Source organism: Schistocerca nitens, chromosome 5 (assembly GCF_023898315.1).
Source record: "Schistocerca nitens isolate TAMUIC-IGC-003100 chromosome 5, iqSchNite1.1, whole genome shotgun sequence".
Taxonomy (NCBI): Eukaryota; Metazoa; Arthropoda; class Insecta; order Orthoptera; family Acrididae; genus Schistocerca; species Schistocerca nitens.
The window spans coordinates 464,446,820-464,473,400 of record NC_064618.1 but is presented as its reverse complement, the minus strand read 5'-3'; the positions used below and the strand labels follow the sequence as shown (position 1 = coordinate 464,473,400).

The following is a 26,581-nucleotide window of genomic DNA, read 5'->3' as shown; positions in this document are numbered from 1 at the left end:
AACTTTCTTCGAAGGAGAGATGGTGTGGCACAAATCCATGGATTACAGTTTTGTTTCAATTTCGAAGTGATAAAACCATGTTCCATCGCTTGTAACGATGTTAGACAAAAATTGTCACCATCAGTTTCGTAACGCGTAAGCGATTCCACACAGAAGGTCCCATTGCTTTTCTCTGTCTTCTGTTAGGCGACGAGAAACCCAACGGGCACACACTGCAGCGTGGTTCTTGTTCGTGATTCGTCGACCACCTCGAAACACGTTCCAACTCTGCAGGAATCGGCTGTGTGCGGCAGGCCGGCCGGCACGCGGAAAATCGGACAGGTTTGCGCGACCTTGATGCAATGATGAAAGACTCCTCTCCCAATGACTCGCTTTACTTTTGGTCACTGGCAGGTCTTCGTAGGCGTTCTACAGGCGCCTATATATGCGATGCTCTGGCTTTCCGTCAGACTCAATTACTGCTCTCTGCTCTGACGGCACGTCCGTTACAGCTGTCACTTTGAAGTCTGCGTACATCACTGTCGTCTATCGGAACTTCATAAAACTATAGAGGCTGGCGGGAATATTCCACGATGTCCTGTAAGAAATTCCGTATTATTTCATCCGAAATTGGCAGCAAAAATATTGCATTATTTACTGAAACCTCTTCGTATTTCGGAGATCATCTTTACGTCCTGTGGCGTTCTCTTGTTACAATAACGTTCTGCAATCGTGCGTAGATGCGTTCTTAGAGGAGGCTGGACATCATTTTCGGAAACAATGTTTTATCTAATTTTCATCAGTCGCCCTAATTAGGTAGACGTTTGTAATTCTGAAGTTCGGACCAGATGCCGTTCGATGTCACATAGACAGGCTCCGTGGTCGTGTTCGTGAAGGAAATTGACGACTATCGTTTACAACGCATTAAAGGAGCACGTATACGAAATTGCAATACTTCGAAAGAAACCTTATAAAATCCAAAGTTTTCAATGCAATGTAACTAAGTTTGGCACAGTCGTTAAGGAACGTTATATAGATACACATACGTTTTCATGACTATTGAAATTACATGGTTTAGTTGTAAATAACTCAGTTTTTTAAACAAGTAGAGTAAAAATGGTCCTTTATTGCAAAATCTGTCAAAATGGAATTACTGAATTTTTGTACAAAGCTTGATATACCGTTATTACAAATATCTGTGGAAGAGAATATTGATATCTTCTTGTTTAGATTTTTACAGATTTTCAAATTTTTGTGAAAAATATACCGTATCTTAGTGCTTTTAATAAATGCCTTACTAATGTAGTAAACAAAAATTCGTTTCGCAGAATGTATCACAGTGGTAATGACTAATTGCATGCCAAATTTCAGTGCTATAACGACAGTTGTTCGTGATGAAAAAGGTACATAGAGTTGCCAAAATGTAAGTTACGGAAGACCCGAATCAAAGACTCGAAAATGTTTTTATTAAGCCTTGGTTCACCTGGGTGAGGTAGTAAAAACGAGACGCAATCTCCTCTTCACACTAAAGCAGCCTTTTCTTTACTTGTCCTCTTGATTTTTCAGACTGATTGCAAATAATATTAGCCGCATCAATCCACCTGTTGCCGATTCCCTTAAATGTCGACAGTGTGAAAGCTCCTGGATTGGCAGGGTCCGTAGTCTACCAGGATTAGCAGAGTTAAAAACTAAAGAACCATGATATGCTATAACTTCATTAGCAGTTTTGGATACAAATGTTGTCTTGGGGCACGGTTTTCCTATTAAGGGAATTTAACTTTCATTAGGATTTTGAGTTTTTCCACGCACACACTTTCGTAGAAGTTCTGGATCTGCCAAACACAAAAATATTTCCCACACTGTGACTGCATAAAACTGGAAGAAAACACTGCAGGAATAATGAGGAAATACAAAAAAAAAGAGGCGTGTCCCTGTGCAAGCTTCAGTTGATTACTTTCATCTCGCTTAGGAGTGTAATTGGAACATTATATTCAGGAAATTAAATTCCAATACCATGTAGTAAATGAAGATAAAATAAATGTTTCACAATTTTGATCGCTTGACCTTACCATTTACGGTAATTACTTTTGAAATAAAGTTTACTTTCTTTTTCCATCTGTCTTGTTTTCGTTTGACTGTATCTTATACATAAACAGCAAGGGTTGAGACATACTTTCCTGTGTCACACCTAAAGTTTTTTACATCTGTCGCGTCTCCATCGAAGATAATTTGTTACTTCCTGTCTACCAAGAAATCATCAATCCACTGGGAGAAAGCTTGGCTATAGTTTCGCATATTCGTAGCGCATCTTCAAGCAAACCGTTACCGATGGCTTTTGAAAACATTTGTGGTATAGCGCTGGATCTGATTTTTTGCTGCGATCGCCGTGCCACCAGGAACGGCTGCTCCCCTCTCAAACCATGAATTTGTAAGTAAAGCTGTCGTCAACCAAAAGAGAGGATTTTCTTTTTTCCACGGCAGTGCTTAATTGGATATCTCCTATTGGTACTTCCTTCAGATTTTCAGATTAACAAATCAGTGCCAAAGGGGACATACGCGATAAGTGACTAAAAGGCTAAGATCGTCCGGATCTAATACCGGACCACTGAGCCCACGCGTCACAACCGTAACTCTGCGTGTAGTTGCAATCGGTAAACAGGATGACTGGCATGAGATGACCTTGGACTACCAGATTAACGTCGATGCAATGCTGACCGTTCGCGTCCAGTGTATTGTAGCTCTGAGTTCTCAACTGAGACCTCGCTGAAATTCAATTAATTGTACAAATTGTGCTCGTTGGTGCCATCCTCTCAATAGCACGTTTCTCACTTGGGCAATAAGAGGCTCTTCACGGATGACTCTCAGTAAAGTGTGCTTGCTATGAGCTCAGCGTTACAGTTCGCAGCGCAATGATTTCAGTCGTTGCTTTTTAAGAAGTCTCATTCACCGTCTCTCGGGGCATTTGTTTTTATTCCCTGCTAGCTTATTCCACACCATAAAAGTAATTAGCATACCGGAATCTTCCAAATCGAAATATCCGTTCAATAAATGGAATATCATACTGTGATAAGCGCCACTATTAAAGCCGAGTCATTTCGGAACTTATTTAACTGGAAACAGGGCACTCATTTTTACTTTTCGGCCTACGTATGGAAAAAGGTCTCGGAACATAGGTAAAGCGTTGAAATAACTGCCTCCGACACACATCGTAAGATGGCTAGCGAAGTGTAGATGGAGGTGGAATTATGCTGTAGCACACAATTATATCTAGTTAACTGGGTGTGTTTGTCTAAATATGATAGGGTGCGATACCACTCGGGACTCTTAAAAGATGAAAATGGACGGCAGGTGTGGCCGAGAGGTTCTAGGCGCTTCAGTCTGGAACCGCGCGACCACTGCGGTCGCAGGTTCGAGTCCTGCCTCGGGCATTGATTTGTGTGATGTCCTTATTTTAGTTCGGTTTAAGTAGTTCTAAGTTCTAGGGAACTGATAACCTTACATGTCAAGTCCCATAGTGCTCAGAGCCGTTTGAACCAAGATCAAAATGTACGCCGTGAGGTTGTTCAGCTTACACAGGGTGAACGTTAATAAAACCGACCAACTGCAGGGACGGAATCCTAAATGGAAATGTAGGAAAAAGGTTCCCGTGAACATGTCCAGATATGCGCCACGGTAGATGGCGCTGATGTGGTTTCTCTGACCACATGCCGTGTAGTTATTGTGTGTTGCATGCTGTGTGATTGACGCAGCGTGCTGTAAGTAGCAGAATGGTTCGGTATTGATATCGAGAACAAGCAGAGATGGTGTTAGAGTACAGCTAAGCAGATTGAAATGGTAGAGATGCAAAAGGGCTCTACCAGTACAAATATCCTCACGGACACCACACACATGAGACAACATTTTAAGCCCCATTTTGGACGTTTGTGCGATCATTGTTCCTTTCAGAGGGACCAACGTGCAGGGAGGCGGCGGACTCTGTGTACACCAGATTTGGAGGACTGGGTTCTTAAAGATATTAAGACCAGCCCTAGTACAAGCTTCAGGCAAGTAGACTGGCAGCATGGTGTAAGCCAAAGTAAGATCATGGGTATCCTGCATGACAACCTTTACTATGCCTATCACCTGCAACGAGTGCAAGGATTATCAGTTGCGGATTTCCCTCTACGAGAAGGATCTTGTCGACGGTTTTTGTACCAGACCATGACAATTTTGGGACTTCTGTTGTCAGTCCTCTTTACCAACGAAGCAACTGTACCGGAACTGACTTACCAATCTGCATAATCGCTATCTGTGGTACAGACACGGCCCGTGGTCAGAGGAAGTTTCATTCGTCGGCGCCGTCTAATGTGGCAACGATGCATTTCAGGACGCATGTTCATAGGACCTTTGTTCCTCCATTTCCAATCACGAATCAGTCCCGGTTTTATTAATGTTCACCCTGTGTAACTGTTTCCACGCGAGTAACACTATGCCTTAATAATGTTACTAGTTTACGAAAGTAATTTTCGACATAACATTGACAGAAATTGCCTATAAGGAAATTGAGTTCTCCTTGATGAACTCTCCTCGTGCATTATGCATTCGTTTTTTTTTTTTTTTTTTTTTCCGTTCCTCCTTGACTTGTTCTGCCTTTACATTTGAATCTGAGATACAGTCGTTGGCTACTCAGTGTTAATGCGTTCGATCTGTTTTCATGGATTTTATTTGCTAATTTGTAAATGTTCGCTTCATTCCGAATGTCGTCATTCTTAAATTTCCGTGATCTACGAGAAATATGATTTCTGCTGGCTGAATTCTGCTGTCTTGTTCTCACTCGAATAGGAGTGAATTATTTCCCAAATATGTCGTAACACCAGTGGGCTTACAAATTCCACTCGTTTGTTTACCTCGAACCTGTTCACTGTTTCACGTATATTTGAAAAATTTGCTAGTTTGTCCTATGTGCCATCATTCATATGACATCCTAGACAGTTAAATATTTAACTTGTCCTAGTATTTATCAACAACAGTTCTTGATTATTTGGGATATTTTCTCTCAAAAGCCGTAGTTATTCTCACATTTTAGGCTACGTTGTTTTACAGATTACTTGCAATAAATTCTTGTTTGTGTGTCGTCTTTTTGTGAGTAATGTCTGTCAGAAACAGAATAAAATGTTTCTCAGAACATGCACGTTAGGCTTTGCTTATGTCTCGAGTTACATCGTAAAGCTATCTGAAGCGTGGATGATGCACAAAAATCTTGTTTACAGAACATCTACTATACGTTGATTAAAAGTTAAAAGTAACCATGCTAGTTACACACGTGTTCTACTGCTTCGGAATTTAATTTTTCGTAGCGTGAATTCGTAACAATTTTGATGTGTCTTTTAGCATGCAGCCGAAGATGGGCAAACAGCCCCACACTGGTTGGCCAGTACTGTGAATAATTATTCATATTACTCAGTCTTCCTCGATGCTATCGTACCCTAAATGTCTGTATCCAACATATTCAAGCTGTTGAGCACTAGTGTTATAAAGTAATATTTCTGGCTAGCTTTGTAGGCCATCATGCCAAGAAGCGAGACAAAATTTAGTTTTACACTGAAAGAACTTTCACAGGGTGATATGTGCACGTCATCTTCACAGGTATTTTAAAAAAGAATAAGGTTAAAACGTCACAAAAATGTGAACTTTGTCACAGTGTTAGGTACACTTGCTGGAACCGCTATGACAATACCTTAAACAATGGTTCTTGTAGAACATGTTTTCAGAACGTGCTCAGAAAAACTGACTCCTGTCGTTACAAACTGTGCGAGGTACCGTGTATAGAATAGATTTTCTGTTATGGGTCTGCCCCCTCCCCTCGCCGCCTCGCGTTGTTCTCAGACACGCTGAAGGTCACACTCATAGTCTATACAAGGGAGCGTGGTCGGCAGCTTTTCGCTTCCGGGAATAAGCGACTGTATTCTAACGACTTCCTATCTCGGAAGAAAATTGTAGCAGCAAACAGCTACTACTTAGAGGTGTCGTGTCTGTGCGGAAAGCGCCATGTAAGCACCACGGTGGAAATTAGTTTCTCATTAAGAAGAATGCGCTAGCTACCGTTGAAAAAGTTAAAAAACTTGGAGGTATGGCGGGAATGTAAAAATTCGCACAGGCTCACATCTTTAACGATGGTCAATCAAATTAAACTGAAGACTCAAATATACCTTTTAAGGACTCGTAATTCCACATCGGATACTTCATCTCTCAGTTGAATGTACCAACTTCACATCGACAGCATGCACAAGATGAGTGGTGAATATTTATCAAAGATCCTTAAAACACTCTGCGGATGTAGTAGTAATGCACGAAATTGTCACAAATGATTACTACCAACTGATATGAATTAGCGGTTGCAGTGAATCACCCTCCAAACTAGTTCTGGTATTTCCATTTATGTCAGAGATACCTTGAACTATAACGTACTTGAATATGATACAAATGGAAGTATTCTTTTCCTCCATCGAACATGATAACGTTGTGATTGCAGTCGTAAGCACACCACACAAAATACTTCCTTAAAGGGGCGCACTGTTCGCTTTGTGCATAGGACTTACGAAATGACAGAAAGGGTTACTGTGTTTGGACGTGTCCATGAGCGCACAGTGAATGAAGTTAGCCGATTTGTGAACGCGGTCTCTCCATCGTGTCTACAAGAAGTGGTGATCTCTCGCAGGCGTGCGAACAGGTGTACGAATAGTGGTCGTAAGAGGATTCTACCGATATGGCCGGAGACAAGTGCCACGCCTTGTGGATGATGAGCTACTCATATTCGAAAAGAACTGCCGGCATCAGTGAATCCAGCCCTATCTTAACCGGTTTTTGAGCGACCATTGCGAAGGAACTGCATGCTATAGACATTTGGGAGACAGGTACCTCGCAAAAAGCCGTTGCTCACAGCAGCACGCAGAACTACACCCGTATGATCCTATCCAAAAGTAAAACTGGACAATAGCTGACGGGAGGAGTGTGTTGTAGTCAGACGAGTCGCAATTTTGGCCGATTTTTTAATTTTTATTTTATGATATAACGTGCAGAGTGCGCTGACGGCTCAATGAGACGTTCAATCCAGATTAGATTAGATTAGTTTACGTTTCATAGATCCGTGCTGAGGAGATCCTCGTGGATGTGGAATATGTCAATTTTTTTTCATTTAAAGCTGAAATAACAATACTAATAGTATGAGTATATACAATACATCATTTGTTTCTATTAAAAAATTCGTCAATGGAGTAGGTGTTGTACACTAGTCTTTCAGGCTCCTTTTAAACTGATCTTTATTTGTAACATAAATTTTTTATGTTTGCTGGCAAATTATTGAAGATGAGTGTTCCTGAGTAGTGGACCCCTTTTTGAACTAAAGTGCTTTTAAGTCCTTGTACAGATCATTTTTGTTCCTGGTATTGTATGTATGAACTGAGCTGTTTGTTGGAAAAAGAGACATATTATTTAGGACAAATTTCATTAATGAGTAAATGTACTGAGAGGCAGTAGTTAAAATACCCAGTTCTTTGAAGAGGTTTCTACAGGACGTCCGTGAATTTACTCCACAAATAATACGTATTACACGCTTTTGAACTCTGAAAACTTTTGTTTGACTTGAAGAGTTACCCCAAAATATTATACCATATGACATTATGGAATGAAAGTAGGCAAAGTATGCAAGCTTTTTCATTTTTATGTCGCCTATGTCTGCTAACACTCGAATTGCAAGTACAGATTTGTTAAGGCGTTTCTGCAGTTCTGTGGTGTGCTCCATAAAGTGTGGAGGGTGTAATTCAGGCCAGAGGTGGTTCTGTGAGTTTCACTGATGTTCTGGGGGTATTTTTCGTTCCATGACTTGAACCCACTCAATCAGGTCATCCTAAACGTGAACGAGGTTGTTAATCACATTCTTCGTAACCAGCTGTTATCCTTTCTTCTTGCTGCAAATAATGAGTGTTCTGCAGACAGACCCGTCTTCCATCATGAAACAGCTGTGTTCTTAGGGCTGCACGGGTAATTTCCTTGTGTGACAAAGACTCGGGTACCTTATCGTATCTCTCTTGGTCCGCTAAAATACCCTCTCTTAATGCCATAGAAAACCTCTGAAAGTATTCGGACTCGCGGATGAAAAGTAACAATAAACATACTTACAATTTGCTAGCTCTTTGGTCCTAATCATCATTTGGTGAGGTAAGCTGAATATGAGGTAAGTGAAGGTAATTGAGCTCCAAGCCGCGCCGAATTGCAACTATTATGGTCACAAGCGGTGTTGCACGCTACTAGCGTGATGTCTTCTGGATGTGACTTTTTTGTTCAGGCAGTTTGCAAGATACCATCAGATAGTGTCTGCACAAAACAATTCCTGGAGACTTAGAGCTACCATATTTTATGAGGATATTAAGAGTGCGACGATAATGGCGACAGGCTATCTGAATAGATGGAAGCAAGCGACCTTCAGTTTATATAGTGCTTAAGAAATTCCACTCTGGTGACGGTGAATAACTAACTATTCACCTCTCGTGTTCTGCCTGTTCTAATCTCATGGCATCTACTCTAATACGCTTACATGCACGAAACAGTTTCCTCCGAAGTTAACACAGATACATTCGTCAGTTGATCTCTTGACTGCAGTTAAGTGGTCTGTACCCATACTTTGAGGGAACTTGTAAAAGGGTTGTCGGAATGCCGATGCATTACGTGCTAGCCTTAGGCCTACAAGAACTTCATGTAAATAACAAAAGTTTGTAGACTTAATAAAATCCCCGAAATTTTCGAAAGGGTTAAGTCTCCGATTGAAATGTGGGATAGTGTCTCTTTCTGCTGAATAAAAGGGAGAAACTAGCTAGGAAAAAGCTACCGAACTTACATAACGCTGAAACAGAGAACAGGTCATCGGTAGTACGTTAACGCCAACTTCTTGCATTCTAACAGAAAAGCACGGTCTCGTATTTGCAGACATGGGCGCTGTGTGTGTGTGTGTGTGTGTGTGTGTGTGTGTGTGTGTGTGTGTGTGTGTACACTACAATGGGCAGTCCAAAGATTATGCCTTTTTCGCTGTGGTGTATAAAAATTGTAGCCGTACTTAGGATAATGCCTTTGCTTGTTTCCTTTTACACCGTAATTACAGGAGTGTGCGAAAGTGAGGATACGACGTTAGGGTATATAGCGTGTCTGAATAAGTAGTTACTGATGTGGTGTATCGAGGCGTTAGTAGCAATCTTAATCGTAGACGATACCCCGTAGTCGCTATTCACCCTGTATAACTGCACCAAACGCTTACTGCAACTTGATGCTGAACCTTTGTTGGCACATGTTGTAATGAATGCGTGACTATTGGCCTGTAGTATTAGGGAGCAGGTTTCGTTGGCATAATTTTGCTCGCTTTTGGCAGCCGCATGCCCATCACGTGACTAACATCTCCCGAGTATATTTAGGCTATCACACTGCGCGAGTAAGAGTTGTTTTAGCAGGGTGTGTGTTTGGTATGTTCACAGATCAGATTGCAACTAGCAAGTGATTTCAGTAGCAGCTGTTAAGACTGCCACCTGCGAGGAACAAAGGACCAAATACACTGCATTCGCCTGTTAATGCCAAGGTATTCTATTGAGGCAGCAAGTCTTCACTTTATGCGCAGAATTACAAAACCTTTCCGCAAAAGAACGTAAACCATTTCTTTGCTGCTGTGATTCAAAATGTTAGCTTTCAAAAACGGAACTTGTATAAGGTCATGGGAAAGCATCGGTAGCCACCAAACCATTAACGGTACACTAATGATTGGAATCGAAATAACTTCGTCAGGAACATGGAAAGCACATTACTGATTCGATGTTCCGCCGTAGACTCTCATTACTGCTTGACGCAGTGGCAACAGGTATCCTTTCCAGCAGTAACGTGATTATAAGTCAAGCTTTCCGCTTTAGAGTAGTGTACATTGAGAATGAACCCGTGGTTATGAATCCATATATCTAACAGTACCAACAGTAACAATACTTGAAATTTGGACTGCGTGTTAGTTTAGTCACTGAACGGAGAAAATAAGAAATTGTAATATGTTGCCATTATTAATCCACTTATTTCATACTGAGTCACTTTTAACTTGCACTGCCTGATAAAAGTGTGTGGACACCTATTGGACACTAATATGGGATGTCTCCACGCTTCGCCTTTGCGACAACTTGGATCCAATGACATGTCTGAATATCTGTGGACGAATGGCAGCCCAGTCTTTCACAGGACTCGGACCAGACGAATACATTTCAGGGATGTTACTGTCCACAAACAATTGCCTCACAGATAATGCTTTATGAGAGGGTACCTTTATCATGCTGAAACAATCATTGTCTCCGAACTGTTCCTGTACCACACGCAGTACACGATGCTGAAACGTGTTCATCGGAGGGGAGGAGATAGACAGCTTCCTACGTGTCATAGGCACAACATCGTAAGCGATTTTTTTCGCACCCGAAATACGTCACTAACAACCCATTACATTGCGGAAACAAAAACATACTAAAGCATCGTCCATCCTAGTGGTTGCATTGACCACAATAACATAGACGTATGGCCTCTTTCCGACCTAGGTGTATTGTCTCTAAATACGTTCCTCGGCTAAGAGGCCACAGCAGAGCCGGCGCTGTGCAGATACACGAGTATGTTTGGCTATCCTTGGAGAACTCGGTAATCATGTTCTTGGGATACCCTGACCGCAGCTTCTTGCATACTGCAAGCAGACGGAGTGATACTGGATCTGTCGGTTAGCTCTGTTTTTGCATGCTTCCTGTTCATTGTTAATGCACATGCTTCATTTCGCAGCGTATGGCGGTGTATTATACAGACATGTAAATAAGTATGTGGCAGTTGCTTGTGAAACATGTAACTTATAGCCCTGTCGTCACTCGTTTATTCTTCAGCAACCACACTACATCCCGAACCTGTTGTTTGCACGTAAAATGCACATTTTTCCGCGCTCGTGGTTGGATAGTTCTTAAAATCATTATTTCAAAATCGTGGTAAAAATCGTATACATCTTTTAAGTAGTTTTGCACAAATGGCTTGCTCTGTTTGCTGTGCCCAATTACCCCTGTACCGGTTCTTGAATGGGAATGATTTTCCATTACTGATTTCCTTAACCGTCACAATTTGTGTGCTGAAGGCTCTTGATTTACAGTTAATACACTTCTACGGGAAATGATATTGTGACCTGTTGGAGCACTTGAAGTAGAAATTTCTTCATAATTAATACTTCTGCATACATGCGGAATCCATTTGAGTAATGGTTCGTGGCGCGCATGTAGTCGCTATAACTCGCCTTTTTACTTTGAGACAGTGCCATAACACCTGTGGTTGTATTAAGTTATGTCCTGTACGACAAATATTTATTTTTTTTTTCGAAAATTCCCGTTTTCTAATTCGTAGCCAAGAACAGTTAACTTACTCGGTGTTGCCGCGCGCTCTCGGGTACAACCGCCGTCCTTTCTCCACGTACCTAGTTAATCACCACAGATATGAGCGATTTTATAAGAGGATTACAATACGAAGCAAACTTTCGGTGAAGAATGAAGCGTTTTTAATGGCATCCGTGTTCCGGGAAATTAAGTGCACATTCCATTCGCCCTACCGATTCATTTTTCAGAGCTAACACAGTCCCTTTGAAGTTTGTATTACAACTTTTTATTGCATGTTACAGAAATTCCTCTGAGAAACTTCCAAACTAATTATTTTTTGTACAATTATGCTTAAGTTCGTGTTGTTGGTCCCACGACTGTCCGACAAAATGACAATATTGCCTTTAGGCCATTGCCTTTGTACGTGCTGCCCAGTGTACATGAATGCCACGACGAGCTTCGAACATTCCCGTTTCTTAAATTTTCATTAGAAAGTTGTAGAAACTTAGTTTCTCACTGCAGTCAGAACCTCTAATTAACGTAGTGGACGTATATTGCACGTGCAGAACTGTGGTATGGTCAGGAACACTCCGGAAATTCCCATCTGTTATGTCGAACCCAATGTTTACCAGTAGCTGAAAATTAAAAGAAAGTGGCCCAAGTAAGGACGTAAATGAAACAGAATAATGGTAGTGTATCACAGTTAACGTGCTTTAAACATGAAACAGGGCGAGAGGAATCTAGCAGAACATAGGGGTAACGATGGTCTTAATGACACAGGACAGATTTGTCGGTGGCATAATCAGAGTTTGGTTTTGAAGCTCTAAAGTGTGTGTGTGTGTGTGTGTGTGTGTGTGTGTGTGTGTGTGTGTGTGTGTGTGTGTCTACTTCTGCAGCAGATGGGCATGGAAACGCGCACAGATAGAATGGAAATAACTAAGTAATCGCAAAACATCTTCGCGCAGGAAAATTAAGTTTATAAATAAGGTATGTTCTTACCTCGCCAACCAAACTCAGAATAATATCAGTTCGTTGCAGATGTCGAGCTACAAAATGATATAAAATAATCACAATAGGTGTAACATGGTCTTTAGACGCAATTTCGTCATAATAGGTATTACCTGAAACAAGTTTAAATTTTACAGTACTGAGAAGTACCCACTCACAACAGCACGAAGGCGTGACACGTGTATGGGCACTAAAATGAACAATTGTTCGCTTAAGCACTTGAAAACCCGTAATTCACAAGTGGAAACTTTTCTAACAATGTTGGCCTGTGTAAAATCAAAGGGAGCTGAGTTTTCGCGTACTAAAGAGGCAAATTCCCTTAAGTTACAGTTATCAACCATTTTTAACCGTCTGGATAGTTACAGAACTGAGTTGCTGCAAATATAAATCATAGATCATGCTGGTACTTGTAAAAGATTTCATCTCCAGAGGATCTGAAACAAGTAATCATATATTTTGGAGTACATCGTAGGAGTTCAAAGGAAAGTGCTGCACGTCTTGTAACACGTCACAGTGACGATTCGTTAGCTTTAGGAAGAGGCTGGGTGCAAAACGATTGCCGGATCTGCTCGGGAGCTTTGCCAGTGTGTGACATCCGACCGAAATTCAATAAACGCCGGATATGTAGACGTGCTGCACCAGCGCGACTAGCGTAACATCATTCAGCCAGCGAGAGGTTCTGTCACTCAGTTAACATTGCACACCATTTTGCTGAAAAATATCCTTCTGGGAAGCTGGTTGTAAAATTGTTAAAATATTTTATTTTGCTCCAAATAACAGAAAATATTGCTGCTTGACCACAGCTCTCAAGTTTTGGAATTTAAAATCGGTGTCGAAAATAATCTGTAAATCGAAAATGAATGTTTGCAAAAACTTGTTTTGAGAACAGCGAACATCAGTAGAAAATTGATCTGCTGCTAAAATATATGCTTGTACTCCCACTATCCGTCAAGGAACATAATTTCGCTCTGAACAAAATTTCACAACTGGGTCGGAAAGGGCATTATACCAAAGAACGAATTATGGAATTAGATTCATTCTTTGTCGCATGTCGACGAAAACTGAATAATGCAATTAATACAATGCATATTTTTATCTTCACTACTGTGAAATCCAGAGATACGAACGGATGTTTAGTCATATTAACGTACAGAGATCATCTCTCACAATTCGTCACGTCTTTTGCAATAGACGCGGTAGAGTCTTCGCTGTAGACGCTGAACGCTATCAGAAGTTGGATCCATATCTCGTCCGTAAGTCATTGCGTGGGCGATATATATGGATTTATGGACATTCTGGTAACTTCCTCAATGCCATTCACTCGCAACCACCCTGTGACAAGTCTGACGCCACCTGCACTCACATCCCAGATGCGTTCCATCGGGTTAATATGTGGCGAGTTGGGGGTCAGCACATCAGTTGGAACTCGCCACTGTGTTTCTCGAATCACTCCGTCACACTCCTAGCCTTGTGACATGGCGCATTGTATTGTTGAAAATGTCATTGCTGTCGGAAAACATGGTCACAAAGAGGTGTACATGATCTGCAACCAGGATACGATACTTCTTGACTGTCATGGTGCCTTGCACGAGCTCCACTGGACCCACGGATGGCCACGTGAATGTTCCCCTGAGCATAATGGAGCCGCTGCCAAGCTGTCTCCACCTGCAGTAAAAGTGTCAAGGAGCTGCTTCCCTGGAACACGACGGATTCGCACCATCCAATCAGCATGATTAAGGTACCGGGACTCATCAGACCACGCAACGCACTGCCATTGCGCCACGTCCAGTGCCGATGGACACGTGCCCATTTCAGTCGTACTTGGCAGATGTCGTAGTGTTAACATTGGCTGATGCATGGGTGGACCGTCGGCTGCGGAGCCCCATCGTTAGGAAAATTCGGAGCACTGTGTGTTAAGACACACTTGTACTCCGCCCAGCATTAAAGTCTGGTGTTAGTTCCACCACAGTTCGCCGCCTGTCCTTTTTTACCAGTCTGCCCAGCCTACGACGTCACACATTTGCAATGAGAGGTGGCCGCCCAACCCCACATTGTCTGGATGTGGTTTCACCTTGGTTTCGCCACGTCTTGAAGACACTCATCGCGGCATTCCTCGAACAGCTGACAGGTCGTGCAGTTTCAGCCTCAGGGCCATCACAATCTGCCCTCGGTCAAACTCACCTAAATCGCGCGACTTCGCCGTTCTACACACGAACAGCCAGCCCACTGGCAGTATATGCACCGTGCGTGTGTCAGACTGCAGTCACTCCTCGCCAGGTGACGCTTCTATCGCCTGGATGGGTGTATATCGATAGTCATAATTTTCTGGCTAATCAGTGTACATCACGTACGGAATTCATTAGTATAAGTCCCATATGCTGCCTTATAAATAGTGCATTTTACAGCCAATATACATTTAGAAGCATAGTTTCATCTACAGGACTTCAGTCGAGTATTAAAGGACCTTAATTACGATGTTAATACATCAGAATCGTAAACCAGTGAATTTGACTTGTGTTTCGATGTTTCATGCTGCATGAATGTACTGGCGAACAAAATGCGCTAGTCAAAAGAAAATTGACTGCCATTATTAAGCTTCCCACTCATTTCACGGTCTCGGTTTTGTTGAAAATGGCCACTGTTGCTACCATGAAATTCATTGTGTGCACTTCCACTGTACTACGAATTTTCGAGGTTGTTTTCGTCACTCCTTCTGGAGGGAAAAGACTAATCTCTGGAACCCTGGCTCGGTAGTGACAACCAAACGCCAATAGATTAGCGCCATACAGTGTGCAGACTACACTGGCTGACAAAGAAAGTGAAACACCCAGAATGGGAGGAGGAAAAAAAGGGGGTTCAGAGGGGTGTGAAGTTATTTCGCTGTTTACAAAATAGCTTTACTTTTACAAAGAACTTGCCAGTGTGAGCTGGCTTACCAGTATGACGTCTGGGGCCCTATTCTGTATCTTTCCACCATTTTGCCGATCGGTTCGGTACGCGAGAGCACCAAATGGTCTTGCTTTCGAAGTAGAGCCCCAACATGATTTTGTAAGAATTTCGGAAGCGATACCGAACGGTCATAGCGAACCGAAACACTGTCAGTTCTCGCGCCAACCAATCTAAAGCAATTGGCCCCCAGATCTGCGCATGCGCACTGCAGCGCCACGAACTAGCAGCCAACACAAGTACGCTATTGTTCACAGTACCGAAAAGTGTGGTTAGAGTACGCAATACCGTTAAAATTTCGCTGATAACGTGCTTCTATGAATGCATGATAATGATGGAATATTGACTGTGTTCTGGAAACACTCATAAATGTCACACTGTCATTTTATTCTCACTTACGTAGTATTGTTTTGGATTTTATGTTTCGGAATAAGATTTAGGAATAGTGTAGTACCACATTGTACAAAAGCATGTATAGAAACACCCGAAAAATTCATTTTTTCTTAGTTGCTCCAGAATTCATGGAACTATGTTCAGTCTATACAACTAATTAAAGGAAATTTGTTTATTGCCATGCGCGTTTCGCTTCTTCTATTCGTGAAGATGGCTTCAATTAGTCGCATAGACGGAACACTTCTCCATGAACCAGAAAATTGTTTAAGAGAATGTCAAAGAATAAGAGCATGCATAGAATGTGGTTGCAACTCGCTCCTGGAGATCCAAATGATGAAGTAGCCTACTTCCCTATATGATACAGCAACGATTTGGTTCATAAAACCAAAATTATAAAATCTCCTTTTCGAGAACGTGTGGCGAGTGCAGCTATAGAAGTTCGTTGTAGTTTATATCATGTATCTGATGAATCAGAATGTTTCATATATGGTCGTATAGTCGAGAAATACTGTGGCGGGAATCTTTCATCTCTGTCTCCTGCTGTTAAGGATTCGATCGCAGGAAAACACTTGACAAGCTGGAGTATAAAGACGATTGCTGCTAACGCCATTCGCAGTAATTTGTGCTCTTACATTCCTGTCTGACCATACTCTCGGGAATCGCTACGTATTCAGAAAAAAATGCTGAATTACTTGTGACAAGAAAAAGTATCTGTCACTGTCTGTTGTTTCACAAACAGCAATTTCATCTTTCATTTCTTAAACATATGGAAGTCACGAAATCGGATATACTCATTAGCCAATTGAGAAAGCGCGCTCTTACGTTGTATACAATAACAAATATATCAGAAAAATGCTTATCTTTGACTGTCAACAAAGTCTCAGAATGCTTTACAAACACGAAGAGGAAAAAAATACTTTGATACCAGGCGGTATGCGAACACATGACCTTATACACGGCAGATCGTTGCCTTACCCACTGTGCCACTAAAACTCCTTCCCTTCAGCGCTCTATTCCACGTAATTCCACTCGAGAGAGACGCAGATTGACTTCGTTGACGAATGATGCAGGTGTAAGCCTGAAATGCACGATTCACAAAATTCCTTTGCATTGTTATTTAAGCTTTAAATGCGTTTCGATAATTAATAAGTAAACGATTTGCGTTAAAATGTACGTCATGTGATATACATAAGCAGAGCTTTTGAAATTTAATGATTTTTAAAACTCTTAATTATGTAAAAATAACCGGTATTTTGTGAGAACAGCGACGGAAATTTTTTTGTTATAATCATTCAAAATAACAATACAAACCATATTTCTAACAAAGGAAAATAGTCTATTATGAACTCACCTTCCACCTGGACGCGCCCTGGTGATTCTTTAATAAGACAATCACTAAATCCGACGCTTAAACCGATGAGTATGTTTAAAATAACAAATTCTAGGTGTAAATAAATCGCACCAAACCGAACGAGAGTGCCATACCGAAATTCTAAACCTCTCAGTACAGTTGTCGAAAAATCGGCAGGAGGACCGATCGGTAACAGAATAGTAACCGAAAATGATAACATTACCGATGCTAACCTCCAGCACCAATTGGTATGAACGATACAGAATAGGGCCCCTGGTCTAGATTTATGAATTGATTCGGTTGGGAAGGGTGTTACCTATCCTAAGTTAAGCTGGCCCACAATGGCTGTAACTGGTTCTTGATATCCTGGATACGGGCACTAAGACGGAGCTGACGTCCGATGTGTTCCATTGGGGACAGATGGGGGGGGGGGGGGCCCTCTTGTTGGTTTCGAAAGTCATCATCACCACGCAGTCAGACTCACATGCCATATGTGGAAGAACACTCCTCTTGTTGAAAAGTGAAGCCACGATATTGTCGCATGAGAAGTAACACGTAAGGACGCAGGATGTCTGTAACAAACAATTGTGCTGTCAGAGTTCGTTCAGTCACTAGCAGCCGTGATAGTCACACCCGATGGATCTCCACACGACGACGCCATGAATAACAGCAGTCTGCCTCTCCAAAACATTAAAAGATTGGGACTATAGCCAGGTTGCCGCCATATTCGCTGACGTTGGACGCCAGCCGGAGGTAGTGCAGAACCATGATTTATCTGTGAACACAGTGCGACACCACTAACTGCAGTTCGTCTACGCTTCTCGCTCACAGCACCACTCCAAATGCACGTGTTTGTGTCGATGGCATCCTATGCATGGGATGCTAATTACCTAGTCAGACTCCAGCTGGTCTCCGACCAATGGTTCGGGTTGACACAATATTGCAGTGAGTCCATTACTTATTGGATAGGAGGTGCAGATGTGAAGGGATCATGGTGTGTCCCGGGCGCAATACAGCGATCCTCCCTGTTAGCGGTCAGATGTGGTCCACTGGAACCGTGACGAAGGCCATGCCTGCACCCCTCCCCCCCCGCCCCCCCCCCCCCGCCCACCACTCCTAAGCAGTCCAACATCGGAACACTGTCACATCCAAATGTCCTACTGATCTCGTATTGCACGATCCGTCCAGCCAGTCAAATGGAGACACCTTTGAACTGTTAGGTGCCGAGAACACTGTCTCACACGAGGACGCGACATCTCCATGCCCTTCAGTTATCATTCAACGTACGACGCTTCCCTATATATCCCACCAGACATAGTAAGAACAATAGACACGAACAATAATGCACTTCTGTAGCTGCCCTACCTGCCAGAGAATCGGAACTTAATAGCCGCCGAAAGTTGTGGCCCAATTAAGCAGGCAGAAGCGCGCGCGCGCGCGCGCGCTCACACACACACACACACACACACACACACACATATATATATATATATTAAAAGGCTAGGCGCAAATTGAGACGCATATAGCGCGTGTGGCGACCAGCGCAGCGCGCGTTTTTGTAACATCACAGGTTCAAATGGGACCGCGCAAATTGCGACGCGACTGGGACGTGACACGCGCCTGCGCCAGGTCGCGCGGCGTTTTGGTTGAAGCACAGTTTCTCGCGCCGCGCGTCGTGCGTGCCTCGCTAGCACCGTGGGAAATTTGAGGCGGGGAGCGGAAAAGTAGCCAGGACATATGCTCACATCGGAACGGCTCATATGAGGAGTGGTAGTACTGCCCATTCGATAAATTTTGTCTTACTGTGTACTAAATTTTATTGCCTTTGGGTAGTTTTTCGTTTTTCGCCATTTAAACGCTCCAGCTACCGTACTTTTTCTGTTATTTATATCTGTATAGTTTTGTTTTGTTTTGCTTATGTCTAGAAAAATGCATACTACAGTAAATGAGACATTGGCCGCTGGAATTGTATCATATGCCTCAGCGATGTTTTCAGATCACAAGAAGGGACAGAGGGTAGTGAATATGGAAGCAAGGAATATTATAAAATAATGTGATTAAGAATCAAGGCAGGAAAGTAAAAATAACAGGTTATCTTCTCGCTGCATAGAATGCTGGCGTATCTGTACGATCTGTTACGAAAATTTGGAAAGAGATAATCTCCACGGGTGTGATCCCTTTGTGCTCCTGGTAAAAAGCGTCCAAGATCTGAAGTATAGAAGTCTCACTGTGATTACACTGATATGGGTGTAATAATGTAATATGACACACTGTCCTACATGCATGTGAAAATCACATTTCCACTGCAAGCTAGAAGCAGTCGAAAAGCAGTCACAAATAACAATGTTTTAATTGGTTCGCCGTGATAAGTAAAATCATTTCAATTGTTGCATGCACATTATCAGCATTAATAAACTAATTATACAACTGGCTACACAAATGAAGAAAATGGTCGGTATTATAACGAAAGTAGGAATATCTTAAAAGAGTAGTATGATTAGATATATTTAATTTGTTGAAATGTACTGCTGACAAAGGCAGATCTACTTTCATGACAAGGTTTGTCGAACTCACAAGGCACACATAGCTAGCTTGTGCATTCCAGTCGCGCGCATTATCCTCCGCTGCTGACAATACACTGTCCATTGTGTTGTGCAACAGATCAATTGTTAATTTTTCTCAATAACAACTATTTTATTCACGATCACACATTGTCAGTTTGGCAAGCCGTAGGTGAGTAACCAGTATGTGCCTATCATTCCGCCTGAATGAACGCTCGTCATTATTTTAATACTGCTCAGATCAAGAGAAGGAATAAAATCCTTTGGTAAGTTTCCATTCCAGTCGCTCAGTGTTAAAAATACGATGGATTACGGGGATTCCACCAAAATTTCAACAGAATTGGCAATCTATTTTTGTGTGAGTTGCTAACCGTTTTTCATTCGAAGAAGCATCACTGTTTGTAAGTAACGGCCACGGCTCTTGGTGACTGGTTTAATTGTACTTCTTTTTCACATTGTAATTTGCCAAACTCATCTCACAGCAGCTATTGAGACAGAATTCCGAAACGGAGTGCCTCATTATACAAGTACCTGGCAATCACACACCTCAATAGCTTACGAAAAACCTCAGTGTCCGTTCGCAGTAACATAAAAGAAGAAATTTCATTTTTATTTTCATACTAGGAAGCTCTTGTTTCTCTAGCTGTAAGTAACTCTTAAAAAATTAGTCACTGGAGTGAAATAAATAATGAGGGAAGTATAAGTAGTGATATATCGACATAGATAAGAAAGTTCCGTGTATTTAAGAAAAATGCACAAATTTCGATGCAGAAGTGCAAACAGTGGTGAGGTTGATGTCTGTCTGGGAAGCGTTCTCGATAAATGCGTCCAGCGGCTCCTCCATTGCACTCAGCTATTCCATACAGTAAGTGCATGTCTGCAAACTCACCATTCGTGTACAGTCCCATGCTCTTCGTGTGCTGGCTAGCGCTCCAAAGAGGAAATCTTCACGCTCATTTCAAGAACTCCCTTTTAAAGCACCGCCTAGCGGCGTACGTCGTAATTTGGGCCATGTGTGGCGACGAAATTATCAGTCTTTATTGCGGTATGTAATAAGTTTGCCACAACACTTTCGCGATACCCTTACAAATGTAATGTCCATAAAGCTCTACCAGTAAAGCCCCTATTTATGTTATCTCCTTACCGTTCTTTTAAAGACCCCACAAAGCTTCTCACAGCCTGCTAAGGGTTAACGTCTTCAGAAGAAACGACGCAGCTATTTCAAGGTACTCAGTTTCGTTTAGTTTCTCGTAGCGTGCGGTTGTTTTTGCTGGCAGCAACCGGTGAAAAATACGCATAGCGAGCATGATGTACTTAAAAATCTGCATCGTTTCTCTTGATCTAATTCCCAGAGTGACTTCTCTGTTAAGTTTCTTAACTCGTGCTTCTAAGTGTTTGCTGTTGCCTCGCTCTTTGTATTAACAGCCCTAGACTTCGGTCAGTTTGTAAAGCAGAAAGGGAAGAAAGTAGCAAAAGAGGAGACAAATTCTACTGCAGTCTCTGTAGCATGTGCTCTGTGTAAAATCCTGACTATCAAATATCCTACATTCCTACATAGCATCATTAATTTTTGTCATACAACGTTGCTATTCGCGGATCTAATAGTCACTCTGTAGGCGTCGTATTTTAGTGATAATGTTTTTATTAATCCGAGAATACAAGTGATCAGAGATTCCCTAAAGGGGGCATGCGATAGAAGGTAGCGTGCCAAGACGTCTCATTGTTCAGAATAAGGACGACAATTACGCTATCGATTGACGACTCCATCCGTGGTAAAAGGAGCTTGGCGTTTACGGATATAGATCGTTGCCATAATTGATGAGCTGCGGCAGTAACTACTACCCCTTACGCCGCCCCCGCATCCTCTGCTTGCGTTCAGAGGTTTCACCCAAGTGCTGTTATTAGAGGGGAAACAGCTTGCCCTGTCAAGAGTTGTTAGTTCTGGATCGACATAAATGCAAAAAATGGCTCTTAGCACCATGGGACTTAACATCTGTGGTCATGAGTCCCCTAGAACTTAGAACTACTTAAACCTAACTAACCTAAGGACATCACAGACTGAGTGCCTAGAACCGCTAGACCACCACGGCCGGCGACATAAATGCACACCTGAACAAACTTGGTAGGTCAATAACTGTGCTGTCTCTGCCAGTGACTTGTGTTTTAATCAGTTTTCGAGCAAGAAGAATACGTTGTTTTTCATCTTTATCGTCCTTCGCTTTCGAAAATACTTTTCATATTTTCACAACACTTTCGACATTTCGATAAGAAGTAGTCTCAACATCCATACATTTTTCCGAGCAGCCAAACAAATTATTTTCGAAAGATGAAAGAATTGGAACTATGCACTCCAGACTCACGAGCATATCCTAAAAAGTAGCCGAAGTGTCAACCGCAGTATAACGACCATGCAGCTACGTAGTCCCTGTAGAGGAGTTTACGAAGGTGCAAATCGTGGATTCCATGGAATCGGAAGCAGAACCCCCTACAGCGAGTACTGTCCGGTGCTGACTCTTCTGTGAAGACGTTAGTATCGCTGATCCATGAAAAGCTAGGTATATTCTGAATGTCAGTTTATTCAGAAAAGCGAATGTTGTCAAGAGCTCCATACACAAAGTTCTCTAATTCGTTCATTGTTTTCCTCGATACGTCATTAGTAATCGTGCCGCTAATTCAAATTAATAATTCCAAAATTTGATTATTTACAGGTGACATAACTGTCAGTGCGAAATGTGAAGTGTCAATTCAGCAAATGGGACAGCCAGTGACACAGAGGCCTGGGTTGCAGACAACAGATTGTTGCTTAACTACAACAAGATAAAACTCGTGTAGTTTGACAGAGAACTCGCCCAAAAGTAACATTTAATTATTAAAGTTGATCAGTTAGCGAATTAGCACATTTTAATTATGCCTGAAGACAGTTTTTCATTTATTTTCGTCTGTTTCATTAGACACCATTGGTGAACAAAACTGACATATATATCTCGGGCAAGAACTTCCGGAGACTTCTAGTGACAACATTTCCCATTTATTTGTTGCGTGCATACATAAATGTTTCATGTCAGGTTCGGAATCTTTTGTAGGCAGTGATCTTTCTCTTGTCTTGACTGTAACGTGGGCAAAATCTCATGACGATCGGAAAAACAGTAGATTTGCATAAATTATAGATAGGACGAGTTACGTAAAAAGTAACATCCCTTCTATTTCGTGAACAGTTACACATATCGGAAAGCGGTTTTCAGCAAATGTTAGAGCGCGATGGCACGTATATTTTTAGCTCTGGTATTTACTGAGATGTTGTAAGTTTCAAAATGTTCAAACGTGTGTGAAATCTTATGGGACTTAACTGCTAAGGTCATCAGTCCCTAAGCTTACACACTACTTATCCTAAACTATCCTAAGGACAAAAACAAACAACCATGCCTGAGGGAGGACTCGAACATCCGCCGGGACCAGCCGCACAGTCCATGACTGCAGCGCCCTAGACCGCTCGGCGACGTACGTTTCTTAATATTTTTATAACTGTATTCGATAGGCCTAGAAAAGACTATTACAGTGGTATAGCTTTTCTTGATGTTGACGTCAAAACCTGTCGTACAAAGAAAAAAAGGATCGAGAAATGGCCTAGAATGTGAGCACGGTGGCCGGAAACGGCATCAGCGGTGCAAACACGGCCAGACAGGCGTCTCGGACCAGGCTGCGTAGTTGTATACCGTAAGGTAGGCCTGTCTACGAGAATAGAGCTTCATTTCCCCTTGAACGAACTTACGACCTAGGTGCAGGTTCCATCGCAAAGTTCATTAGGAAAACTGTTTTACATTTGTGTATCGTCCCGGATTTACATGAGCTGAAACTGAGAAATAAATTGTTCATTCTTCGAAAATAAAGAGGTCTTACCGCTGCAGAAAGCAGCTACTGTATTAGATACCTAAATGTTACAAGGAAGTACGTTCCCCCCAGGGGGTCCACAACTCTTTTGAGGATACGTGCGTAGCGAGCATGGGACCCCGAGTTAATGTGGCCCTCCTTCCTTTCCGGGCTGCATACCTTCCCTTTCCGCTTCCTTCCCTATCCCCGATCTTCGCCCTCCCCCCCCCCCCCCTCACCTTTGGCTCTTTACTTCCCTTTCTCCCCCTATGGGAGTATGGTTTGTGCCTACGTCCGGAGACGGACGCTCGTAAATGTAACGCATTCTTCACCTTGTTTGCTTGTAGGTCTTCATCCTTCCTTTGTCCTTCTCTTTTCCTTACCTCTTCTCTTTACCCTTTTCTCCGCTGCGGCGTTTGAGACCTCTCTTCTTTCCTTTCCCTTTCTTTGTTTTTCCCTTTCTCTTTCTTCCTCCCTGTGCGTGTCTGAAAGGCGACCCAAGCATTTTCGTGCGTAGCCGGTGACTGGGTAACGCGTAATTCCCCGCCCCGGGTAGACAGGTAGAACACGTACGTACCCCCTGGTAACGGCCAGGCCCAGGGAGGGTCGATTACCCGAGCTGATACCTCCCGCAAGTGCCGATTGGTCCCTCCGTCCGTTTGTCGGGAGGTGTGACCTGAGGTGTGAACAATCACCTAACGCGGGAGTGCCCTGAGAGAGGGCCCCCACAAGGGAGAAGCACGCCATCGGAGACGCCGGTAATCATGGGGGATGCTTCCGCAATGGTTTCCTCATCTTCCACTATGTCTGCTCACAAGCGTAAGTTCAATGAGTCTCAGCCACAGACAGTTCTTCCATCGTTGCCACAGTTCCTTGTTGTTTCTCGGTCTGACGAAGGTCATGATTTCTCCACGGTCAACGCTTTCATTATTCAGAAAGGTGTCGACGCAATTGCAGGTCCTGTAAAGTCTTGTTCCAGATTACGGAATGGCACCTTGTTGTTAGAAACATTAGTGCCCTCCAGGCACAAAAATTACTGCGTACTTCACTGCTCCACACCTTCCCTGTCCGGGTGGAAGCGCACCGCACTTGAAATTGCTCACGTGGAGTCGTTTGTACACGCTCCCTCGATGGATTGTCTGACGAAGAAATTCAGCACTACCTGTCTGACCAGGGCCTCTCTCGAGATTGCCCCATTTTTAAAGACGAAAAGCTCATTCAGGAAATCAGAGTGAAGGAAAAGGTGTCGACCTTTGCTGCTCGAAATTTATTCGCCAGTCGACAGCCCACCGTGCCTCAGACAGGCAAATACAGCACTGTTTGCTTCTCCTGGGCCAACAAAGGAGGTGGCCACGCAGACTTGAGACCTCACCTTTAGTGCCACGGTCGTCAGTCGGCCAGCGCAAAGATCGCCCGTTCAACCTCACCACTTTCGCCTGCCCACTCTATGGCTCACCCTTCATCGGGTTCTGCTAAATCTCGAGCCCAAAAGTCGGACACCAATACTTCGAAAAAAGAGCATACTCAGGAAGATTTTTTACGTATCCGAACTTCACAACCATCGGTTCCTCCTCCATCTAAACATCATGCTTCCAAGAAAGCTAATAAGAAACCCAGTGCATCTCCTTCTCCGCCAAGGCGTGTCTCATCTACAGCACCACCTGGCGGAAATCGCCCTCGGCTGTCTACTGTGTCGCCGAGGCGCACTGCTGGCGGCCGATCAACCGGCCGATCGCTGGTGGCTGGAGCTGCTCCTGAACAACCTATGGATCAGGATCTTCTGCCTTCGGCTGAATGCCACTCCATGCTGTCGGTCGCAAGCTCTGAGCAGTCGCTAAGTTGACGGCAACCTTGGTCACATTCCTACATTTTCTGTCCGCCCTATGTCCATTATCCACTGGAATATCCGCGGCATTCGAGCCAATCGGGATGAATTGTCGATCCTCTTACGATCCTACTCGCCGGTCATCTTCTGTCTTCAGGAAACAAAGCTGCGTCCCCATGACCGCTTTGTTCTCCCTCATTTTCAGTCTGTCCGATATGACCTCCCCTCTGTGGAAGGCACTCCAGCCCATGGAGGACTCATGATTCTTCTCCATGATACTCTCAATTATCACCCAACCCCTTAAAAACTCCCTTCCAACCTGTCGCTGTCCGTTTTTTCCTTTCTGGATACATGATCTCTCTTTGTACTGTATATATTCCATCGTCCACACCAATGGCACGAGCTGATCTCCTTCATCTTCTTGGTCAGCTTCCACCCCCCTATTTGCTGGTTGGGGACTTCAATGCCCACCACCCGCTTTGGGGATCTCCACATCCTTGTCCACGTAGCTCACTATTGCTAGACGTCGTCCACCAAGCGGATCTGCACTCCTGGAAATGGAAAAAAGAACACATTGACACCGGTGTGTCAGACCCACCATACTTGCTCCGGACACTGCGAGAGGGCTGTACAAGCAATGATCACACGCACGGCACAGCGGACACACCAGGAACCGCGGTGTTGGCCGTCGGATGGCGCTAGCTGCGCAGCATTTGTGCACCGCCGCCGTCAGTGTCAGCCAGTTTGCCGTGGCATACGGAGCTCCATCGCAGTCTTTAACACTGGTAGCATGCCGCGACAGCGTGGACGTGAACCGTATGTGCAGTTGACGGACTTTGAGCGAGGGCGTATAGTGGGCATGCGGGAGGCCGGGTGGACGTACCGCCGAACTGCTCAACACGTGGGGCGTGAGGTCTCCACAGTACATCGATGTTGTCGCCAGTGGTCGGCGGAAGGTGCACGTGCCCGTCGACCTGGGACCGGACCGCAGCGACGCACGGATGCACGCCAAGACCGTAGGATCCTACGCAGTGCCGTAGGGGACCGCACCGCCACTTCCCAGCAAATTAGGGACACTGTTGCTCCTGGGGTATCGGCGAGGACCATTCGCAACCGTCTCCATGAAGCTGGGCTACGGTCCCGCACACCGTTAGGCCGTCTTCCGCTCACGCCCCAACATCGTGCAGCCCGCCTCCAGTGGTGTCGCGACAGGCGTGAATGGAGGGACGAATGGAGACGTCGTCTTCAGCGATGAGAGTCG

At 43.5% G+C, this 26,581-nt stretch overlaps 1 protein-coding gene across 2 annotated transcripts in view; it reads left to right on the top strand.

Annotated features, from left to right (window-relative positions):
- The window catches only part of LOC126259420 (endoplasmic reticulum metallopeptidase 1-like), a 316,942-nt gene that overhangs the window by 30,353 nt on the left and 260,008 nt on the right, over positions 1–26,581 (top strand). The window lies entirely within an intron of this gene.